Here is a 10011-nt window from a genome sequence, read left to right as displayed (position 1 = left end):
CTCACTTCCAGAAGCTTGGCTGCACACACTCCTGAGTGTGACACAATCTCTTCTGCTCATCATAAATATGTGGGTAGTGAAAGGCACAAGTAACAGCTGTATAAGCAGGCAGGCAGGCAGGGGAGATCTGACTTCATTCCACACTAAAAGATTTAAAAGCAAGGGCTATTTTCAGAAAAGTAACATGGGCACCACTCACAGATAACTAAGGGGCAGCTAGGTGGCAGAGTGGACAGAGTGGCAAGCCTGGAGTCAGCAAGACTCATTTTCCTGAGTTCAAACTGACCTCAGACAGCTACTAGCTGTGCAAGTCACTTAACCCTGATTGCCTCAGTTTCTACATCTGCAAAATGAGCTAGAGAAGGACAAGGCAAACCACTCTAGTATATTTGCCAAGAAAACCCCAAATGAGGTCATGGGGTCATGAAGAGTTGGACACGACTAAACAACAAAAACAAAAGTCAGACAACTGTACAGTTACCAAGGCAGGCTAACTGATGGTTCCAATATTTTTTTAAAGCGAGTCCTTTTTTCTCAGCACTGGAATTGCATATTTCAGTTTCATTAGAATCAGGAGGATTTGAATGGTGCATATTAAAACCAAGTATCTGTTCTGTTCCCCCACCAAACAGTGAACCCAAGCAGAGGTAACAAAAGCAATGTGGATGAGCCCTCAAGGAAGTTGTAATTGCGCCTCATTCATCTGATCTCACCAGAGGTTCATCTTCTTGGCACCTACCCCCAAAGGATGACTTCAGTACTTGAGTCATTATATTCTGTCTAGTGGACATAATAAAGCCTTGCTATAATGCTGTTCATTATCACGCTGCTTTGGATATACAGCATAGAAGCCTTAAACACACACGCACGCGTGCGCGCGCGCGCACACACACACACACACACACACACACACACAGCTTTTGGTTGTGAATCCGTATAATTTTGGAGCTAGAATCCAATCCAATAAGCATTTATTAAGCATCTGCTTTGTGTAAGGCACTGTACTGGATACTGGGGATACACACAGAGACAAAATTTTTTAAAAGTCCCTGCCCTCAAGGAGCATACATTCTATTGGAGAAAAATTAGATAAGAGTATACAAAGTAGGCATAGATATTGAAGGATGATTTTCCAGAACTGGGCAATTTGAATAGACTGTGAGATGAAGTCTCTTAAGAGGAAAGAGCTTGAAAACCTATCAGGGATTGTGTGTAATTGGAATAAACGAAAGTGTGCATGATGAGACACGGCCATCCCTTTGGTAGGAGAGTGGGAAGGAAAGAGTATGAATGAGCTGAAACAAGTAGGTAGTGCAATGGATAAAGCCCTTGGTCTGGAATCAGGAAGACCTGAGTTCTAATCCAACCTTAGACACTTATTGGTTGTATAACCTTGGGCAAGTCACTTAACTTCTGTTTGCCTCAGTTTACTCAACTATAAAATATTTTCTGAAGGTTTTGTGAGGATCAAATGAGATAATATTTATAAAGAGCTTGGCACAGTGCCTGTCACATAGTAGGCTTTATATAAATGATAGCTTTTACTGTTATTATCATTATTATTAGCTGGTATGGGAACAAATGAAGGAATGTTGTTCTAATGGGCCTCCAGAATAATAACGAAATACATAAAAATGAGAAGTTAATTATAGAAGGAAGATGCTACAGCCTCTCCCTCTATCGATCAATGTCACTGGCTGACCGAGGTGTCAGTTAGCACCATGCACAGAGAGCGACAGTTTTAATTGGTTGTTCTATCATCACTCGATAGCTTGACACTGATTGATAGTTCAGTCAGCCAGTAACAGTCAATGCATTAATGCTAGAGGACAGTGTCCCCAAATGACCCAATGTGATTATGACCTTGGGATGTTTTCTGTTGTTTATTATTATACTATATGAAACCAAAGCTTGGGCCACATAAAATGAGACAAGCTCTCTTGTATTGTTCTGTTAACTTCAGGTTCATCTTTTCTCTCCAGCTATACTGTAAGCAAGGACAGGCATGTCTTATATGGCTTTTGTTTCCCTCACATTGTTCAAGATGGGGCTGAGCACATGGTAACTGATCTTAACATGCTTAACATCAGAGTAAATAGCCTACCCACACCCTTCTGCACTCAGTTTTCAATTAAGGAATCTATATATAATTTTCCCAATTCTGTACAGAGATTCTTAGCCTGAGGTCTACAAATTTATCTTTTTTTCAAAATATTTTAATAACTGAAATTCAATATAACTAGTTTCCTTCATAACCTTGCAGTTTTACTTTATGCATTTTAAAAACATTACCTAACAAAGGGTTCATAAGTTTTGCCAACTACAAAATGGGTCTATCTGCAACACACAAAAGACTAAGAACTTTTGGTATAGAGATTCTTGATAAAGGCAAAGACTGGCATATACTAACCTAAAAAAAAACCTTTTTTTCTTATACTAGAGTAAAGTTAGGCTGATGACTTGTTAGAGCAAAAGTCAAGTGAGCACTGCACCTGAAGTTGGAAAAACCTGAGTCCAAATCAAGCTTCAGACATTTAGTAGCCATGTGCTCTTTAACTGGTCATTGAAGGTCTGCCTTAATTATCCCCCCTATAAAATGGGGATAATAATGGCACCTACCTTCCAGGGTTGTTATAATGGTAAAATAATATCTGTAAACTGATTAGAAAATCTTAAAGTACAATTTGTAATATGTAATAAGATAGGCTAGGATATGACATATATGATATGATGTAACTAATATATTCATAGCTTATCATAGTTAAAATGCTTATTATTATTATTATTAATTAAAGAATAGGAGTAAGTAGAGGAAAGAGTACTGCCCTTCACTCAATTTCATCATTTCTAAAATGAAGGGGTTGGTCTAGATCATTTGAAAGGTCCCTTCCACCTCTAATACTTTGTGGTATTATGATAGCTATCATTATCATCATCATTATTATTAGCTGGTTTGGGGACAAATGAAGGAATGTTGAACTAATGGGCCTCCAGAATAATATGAGAAATATATAAAATATAAAATGAGAAATTTAATATCACATAATAATATTTGATAATAATAGCTCTGTGATTCATTAATGAAGCTAAGCAATACACATGGGTGCAAATATGGTGTTTCATGCCGATTCAAAGGATAGATATGGAAGAAAAAAAAGCATGATGAAAAAGAAAAACGTTTGGAAGGTAATATCACTTTTATCTCTCTAGAGGAGAGAGAAGAAACAAAGTGGTGGAGATGGTAGCAAAGCACTTTTATATATGATATCTCATTTGGTCTTCACAATAACTCTGTGAAGTAGAGTTGATCCCATTTTACAGACCAGGAAACCGAGACTGAGAGAGAGATAGAGTGACTTGCTCGGGGTCACATAGCTAGTAAGTGTCTGAAACAAGATTTGAAATTAGGCTTTCCTGACTCTTAGTCTAACACTGGGCTGCCTCTCTGCAGTTGTCTAATACTAATGGCACCACAGCTCGGTGGCTATAATGACATCATCTTAAATTGCTGTGCTTCAGTGCTGACTGTGGGGCAGCTAGGTGGTGCCATAGTGCACGGAGTTCTGTGCCCGCAGTCAGGAAGATTTGAGTTCAAATGTGACCTCCAACACTAGCTGTGTGACCTTGAGCAAGTCACTTAATCCTGTTTGCCTCAGTTTCCTCATCTGTAAAATCAGCTGGAAAAGAAAATGACAAACAACTATATTATATTTGCCAAGAAAACCCCAAATGGGGTCACGAAGAGTTGGACATGACTAAAATGACTGAACAATAGTGCTTACTGTGGCCCCCTCTGCTTGAAGAGCAGGTATGTTACATTTCACCCCTATGCCAGGGTTTTCTGATACCTTAAGGGAACTTGGGGTGTCTAGTCTCTCCCACTGGCTCAAGCCCTTACTATGTTCCTTCAGTTTTAGAGTCACTGGCATCTCAGTTCCATTTAACCATTTAACAGGCAGATTAGCACTTACAAAGGAATATTTCCTTCAAGAGTATGGCAAGAACAAACATACAAACATCCCCCCCAGGGGCATAACCTCCCTATACCTCCTCATGATCTGGGGAGGGAAGAGGGATTAGGTTCACAGCTCAACTGAGCTCCTATATAGCACAGTCTCATCATGTTCCAGTTCCAATGACCCTAGCACCCTGGCTTCCCAGGGCTTCCCTAATGGGCTGGAAACAACATCTGGCCGAGCTGCACCACCTGCACCTAGAATTGAAAAGGACAAGCAAAATAAAATAAAACTCCAAGCTCATTTCTCAGGGCCACAGAGCCAAAACGAGAAGGCAAGGGTAGCAGTCCTCCCTCCACACCCAGATTAATGCATGGTACCCATCCTTTGGGAGAACAGGACCTTCTCCCTAGATGCAGCTGGAAAGGAGAAAGTGAATGTCCCAGTCTGGTCATTTTAAAGTTGCGGCCAATACTGGCCACACAATGGAAAAAGCTATTCTTACCCACATTATAGGGGAACAGAGAATGTCTTCTCCCAAAAGCAAATGTCTCTGGTGTCTCCCACATGGGTACCTTCTATGTCAGGTGATGTGCACATGGCCTCCATCGCACTTGCACAAATGGTTTGCATGAATTTTGCTCAAAATGTTATGTTTTGTGTGGAAGCTATGATCTTTTTAAGGAAACCACACTAAAATCAATTGACAAATTGAAATCATTTCTAACATCAGGAAGTTGTTAGAACAATGAATAAGTACTATATGTAAATCATCTATTTCTAGCATCTCTCACTAGAAATAAATAATAGGGAGAGGGAGAGAGTACTGAATTAAAAACACAGGCAAAGTGGAAAGTTGTTTCCTTCTGATTTAGGGGGGAAAGTCATAGGTGAAATTCATGTCCTCTGCTAAATAATCCTCTACTTAGTAATCTTCCCCCATTTACTTCTATCACATTTAAATATAGAAAGCAAAAGTTATAAATGCTGAAAAGGCAAACAAAAGTTGTACCTTTAAATAATTGGAAGGGCCCTGGTAAGTTGAACGATGACTGACACATCAATGAGGGGTAAGCAGTACAAGGTCATCCTGAGAGACACACAAGCATCAGACAGGGGACTTTTGTCATCAAGCCTAAGAGTTCACTGTGAGTGATGAAGGAAAAGTTGGGCTAGTGAGAAAGGTACTAACTTGTACCTTCAATGATTATAGATTGTAGAACATTCAAGACAGAAATGATCTCAGAGGTCTTATAGTCCTTTAAAAGTTGCTATAAAATATCACTTTGGAAGGTAATACATGAACAATTCATATTCATCTATTTTAAAGGTTGCACTAAAAAAATAAAGTTTTGAAAACTCATCCAAGAAGTTAATCTTGAACACAATGCCCCTTCTGCAGCTCAGGCAAAATAGTGGCTTAAATCATATTTTTAGCACCAAGTAACTGAAGCACTTTTTCCACCTAGTGGCAGCATGCCAAAATTGCAGCTTTGCTTTTTTTTTTTTTTGAGATACGTATCTCTTAAAGGTTGCATCTTGTAAACCTAAAATGTCAGTTTTTTAGTCCTGTTGGAGATATTAACTTCTATATGATATTCAATGACCGTAATATATTTACAATATCCATCTTTAGTTGCCATATAAGTTTAAAGTAATTTTTATGGCTAGTTTCCATTTTTATATCACCTCTATAGAGTATATCTCTTTGCCCTCCCCTTGCCAGAGGACCACCGCTTAGTAATAAATAAAAGGAGGGAAAAGAATTTCAGCAAAACCAACCAACATATTAAGAAAGTTATATGTTACACACTCATAGAATGTCACCACCCATAGTTACCACCCCTATAAAAAAGCAAGGTGGGCAGTGGGGTGGAGGGAGCCCTGGGAGAGCATGTTCTAGCTCTTCTTTAGAGAAGAGCTTGGTCATTGTAGTTGTGCAGCTTTCAGTTTTGATTGTTTTGTTGTGGTTCTCTCGATTTACATTGGCGCAGTCACTGTGTATCTTGTTTTCTTTCTTCTGCTTTGCTCTCCCTTTGCATCAACTCATGTCTTTCCATGCCTTTCTTTATTCATGATATTCATCATTCCTCACAGCCCAGTAACATCCTATTATATTAATGACTGTTAGGTAGCGAAGTGGAGAGAATGTTGGACTTGGAATCGAAAGACCTTAGTTCTCTAGTTATGTGACCCTGAGAAGGTCACTTAAGCTCTGTCTGCCTCAACTTACTAAGCTGTAGAATGGGTTTAAAAAATCAACAAAAAAAATAATAATAATAGCACCTACCTTTCAGTGTTCTTAAAAAGATAACCTGAGATAGCACATGCGAAGCATTTTGTAAAAGTTCAAGCATTATATAAATGCTGACTATTATTAGCATGTTATCATACTTTGTTTAGCCACTCCCTATACCATATACTTTTAAATAAGAGTTTGGATATAGAGATGGAAACCACCCAGTAATGCATGTGAGATCTTCCTATCAACCAAAGGCATCTAGTAATGCATCCCCAACACCATGACATGCTTTCACTGTCTGAATGTCTTTGGAATGTTGTAGTGTTTTGACTTCTAATTTAGCTACCGATAAGACAGATCATCCTCTCCTTTTTTTGACTTACCCACAGTTACCAGCAGACAATGGGAAATGGCAGCTCTGCAATTTTTGGTTTACTTGTTTTAAAGAGGATAACATAAAACAGTATGTGCTTTAATTGGACTCTCCGTCTATCCTAGACAGTGGCTCCAATGGGAAGTTTATGCAGACAGTCTAATCCATTTCTTCTCATTTTCCAAACATGTGTTTTAACTATGAACCTGGTCACAAAAGCTGCCGACCCAACCACAGTTATTTAGATGTTAATTGGCATGTTTTGCCAGTCAGCATATGTCTAAGTTATTTCCCATGAATTTCTGTTTTAATGGGGGTCACTGATTTGTATACAAAACATCTACTATTTTTCCACTAGGGCTCTTCAATTTGTACAACAAAATATCTGAACGAAGACCCATCTACATATATAGTTTTTATTGGCCCAAACTAACGCACTAAAGATAGAATTAATAATGACTGCAATGATGTGAGGCAATAGAGGGAGGGGATATGGGGAAGAAAAAGGAATGAGGAGAGCCATATTTATTAATCTTAGAAAGATGCAAGAGAATAGAATTGATACCAAAAGGCTGGAGAGAAAAGTAAATGTTGTCCCAAACTTCAAAAAAGGGTAGAGTCTCCAAACTATTGGACAAAGATAGTCAATAGTTGGTTTTAGTGTCTAGCAGAGTCTGATTATTTAATCACAAAGAGCCATTGTAGCCCCATGCAGAATCTCAGCATTGGAATTCAGCTTGGTGGACACTTGTACCAACCCATGCCTGAGTCTCCCCTACAACACAGGGAACAAGTAGTCTTCCAGGCTTTGCTTGAATTCAAGATAGCCCATTACACTTAATAAGGATCAGGACAAAGATTTTACCTGCTATTTCGTGGTGTAGGAAACCTCCAGGTGAGGCAGCTCTTATCAGTACAGGTTTGCTTTTTCTCTGCAACTTAGCAAATTAGAGAGTTGCCTAGTACATAGTCAGGTTAAGCAACTTGCCCAGGGTTACCCAGTCAAAATATGTCAGAGACAAGGTTGAAGTCCTGATCTTCTTGGCATCAAGACCAATTCCCCATCCACCACGCCAAATTGCCTCTTATAGGGAATTCTACTTATTTTTAAAAATTCTTTATATCAAGCCAAATTTTACCTCTTTGTAAGTTCCACCCTTTCCTCTGGTTCCACCCTTTTTCTCTGGGACCAAGCAGAACAAGTTCAATTTTTCTTCCACATGTCAATTCTTTAAATACTTGAAGAGAGGTATTATGTACCACCAACATCTACTTTTCTCTAGGCTTAAGTCCCCCCACCCCACTTCCTTCAACCAGTCCTAATATGACAAGAAGACAAGGCATTCATTGTCCTATCTGCCCTCCACTGGGTGCTCTCCAGTTCAATACTCTTTTTAAATTGTGGCATTCATAACCAAACACAAAACCCTAGATGTGGTCTAACTTGCTTATCATTTTGCTTAGCCATTGAATGATATTATTGATTCATGTTGAGCTTGGAGTCCACTAAATCTCCCAGATACTTCTTTTAAAAATTGTGCTTTAGCAATGTCTTCCCCATCTTGTCCTTGTGTTGTCAATTTTTTTAAAAAAAGTGTAAAACTTTACATTTATTCACAATTAAACTACATCCTATTAGATTTTGCCTATCAAGATATTTTTGAATCTTGATTTTATACCTCTGTCTAGGTATAAATCATACCTAAGCATTTTGTGTCTTCTAGAAATTTGATGAATAGGCTATCCAACTCATTGATAAAATTGTTAAATGGCACAGGGCCAAGTATAGATCTTTAAGCACTCCAGGGATGACTCCTTTCCTATTATCTTTTCTTGTTTGAGACTAGGTCTCCTTATTTTGTCTAAGCTGGGACCAAGTCTCAGTGCTGATTCGATATAGAAATTTTAAGGTTTATAAAGGATGTTTTGGAGTGGGGAGATATTTAAGAGAGGAGGTGCAAGGGATATAGTGTTGGGCCTGGAGTCAGGAAGACTTCAATAAATACTTGTTACTTTCCCCTCCCCCACTTTAACCTGTTCTATCTTTCCAACCTGGGTTGGTTGCCCCCTTAGGCAGTCTGGGTCCACCCCTCCCCCAAGGGGCTCACCATATCAGTGCAGAACTTAGTGAAGATATCCTATTGGCTTTAGCCCCACTATAGTTCAGAATATCCAACTTCAAGCCATCCACCAGCCTCAGTTTCCCACTGTAGCAAGCATTACAAGTATCCACTCACCTGGAAAATTCCTTCTAAGTTTAATGACACTTTCAGACCAGACATTCAACCAGTTTGGATCCCCTTAGCAATGCTATTATTAAGCTTATGTCTATTTTTTCTATAAGGATTTCATGAGGAACTTTTTTAAATGCTTTGCTAAGACATGGTATAACCAAAAAGCACCCCTGTAATCTGCCAGTTTCCTAACCCTGTCAAAAGAGGAAATAATATTTTGTTGGCAAAGTCATGCTAGGGTTTCATTATCACCTACCACCTTTCTTTAGAGTTCCACACACTGTCTCTTTAGTAATACATTCTAGAATTTTTTTAGCAGGAATCAAAGTCAGACTCATGATAAAATCTTCAAAGATCACTGAGGGGGTCTCAACAATCTCGTTCTGTCAATTATTTTAGTGCCCTGTGATGTAGTCCTTCTGGGCCAAGTGACTTGAACTCACCAGGGGTACCTTGATGCTCAATTACTCAATCATCAAGCACTTATTAAGCATTCACTATGGGCCAGAAATTACACCAAGCCCTGGGAATACAAAGATAAAAAATTGAGATAATCCCTACTCTCAAGGAATTTATATTCTCTCTGGGGAGATAACAAGTATGTACGTAAGCATATACACAATAAACATATAGAATAAATACAAAATAAATATAAGAACATTGGGGAGGGAAAGCTTTAGCAGTTGGAGAAACCAGGAAAGGCATCATATAGAAGGGTGATGCTTCTACTTGAAGGTAGTGAGATGAGGAGATGGTGAGGAGGGAATATGTGCCATGCATTGGGGACAACCATTGCAGAGCACAGAGATAAGAGTTGGAGTGCTGTTTGTGAAGGGGGGCATGGGAAGAGGGAAGCAAGGGAAGAGGGAAGTGAATTTGGTTGATCCCAGAGTATTAAAAGGGAATAATACATAATGAAGCTGAAAATATAGGTTGGGAGCAAGTCGTGAAGAGCTTTAAAAGACAAAGGAGTTTATAGGTAGTGAAGGCTGCCCCTCCCTCCCGTATGAACCATAGGGGTGTCTCGTGGCTCAAGGGAGACAGAATAGTTATCTCTAGCCTCTTCTCCCCCAACCTTCTCTGAAAGAGACTTTAATTCCTGCCAGGAGGGGAAGTAGGAAATTGGAGCCAGAATCCACCACTCTGCTCTCCTCAGAGAGAAGGGGTACCAGACTAGAATTATATCTATCTGCTGCCTTAAATATT

The sequence above is a fragment of the Trichosurus vulpecula genome, chromosome 1, assembly GCF_011100635.1.
Source record: "Trichosurus vulpecula isolate mTriVul1 chromosome 1, mTriVul1.pri, whole genome shotgun sequence".
Taxonomy (NCBI): Eukaryota; Metazoa; Chordata; class Mammalia; order Diprotodontia; family Phalangeridae; genus Trichosurus; species Trichosurus vulpecula.
Note: the sequence above shows the minus strand (reverse complement) of the source record.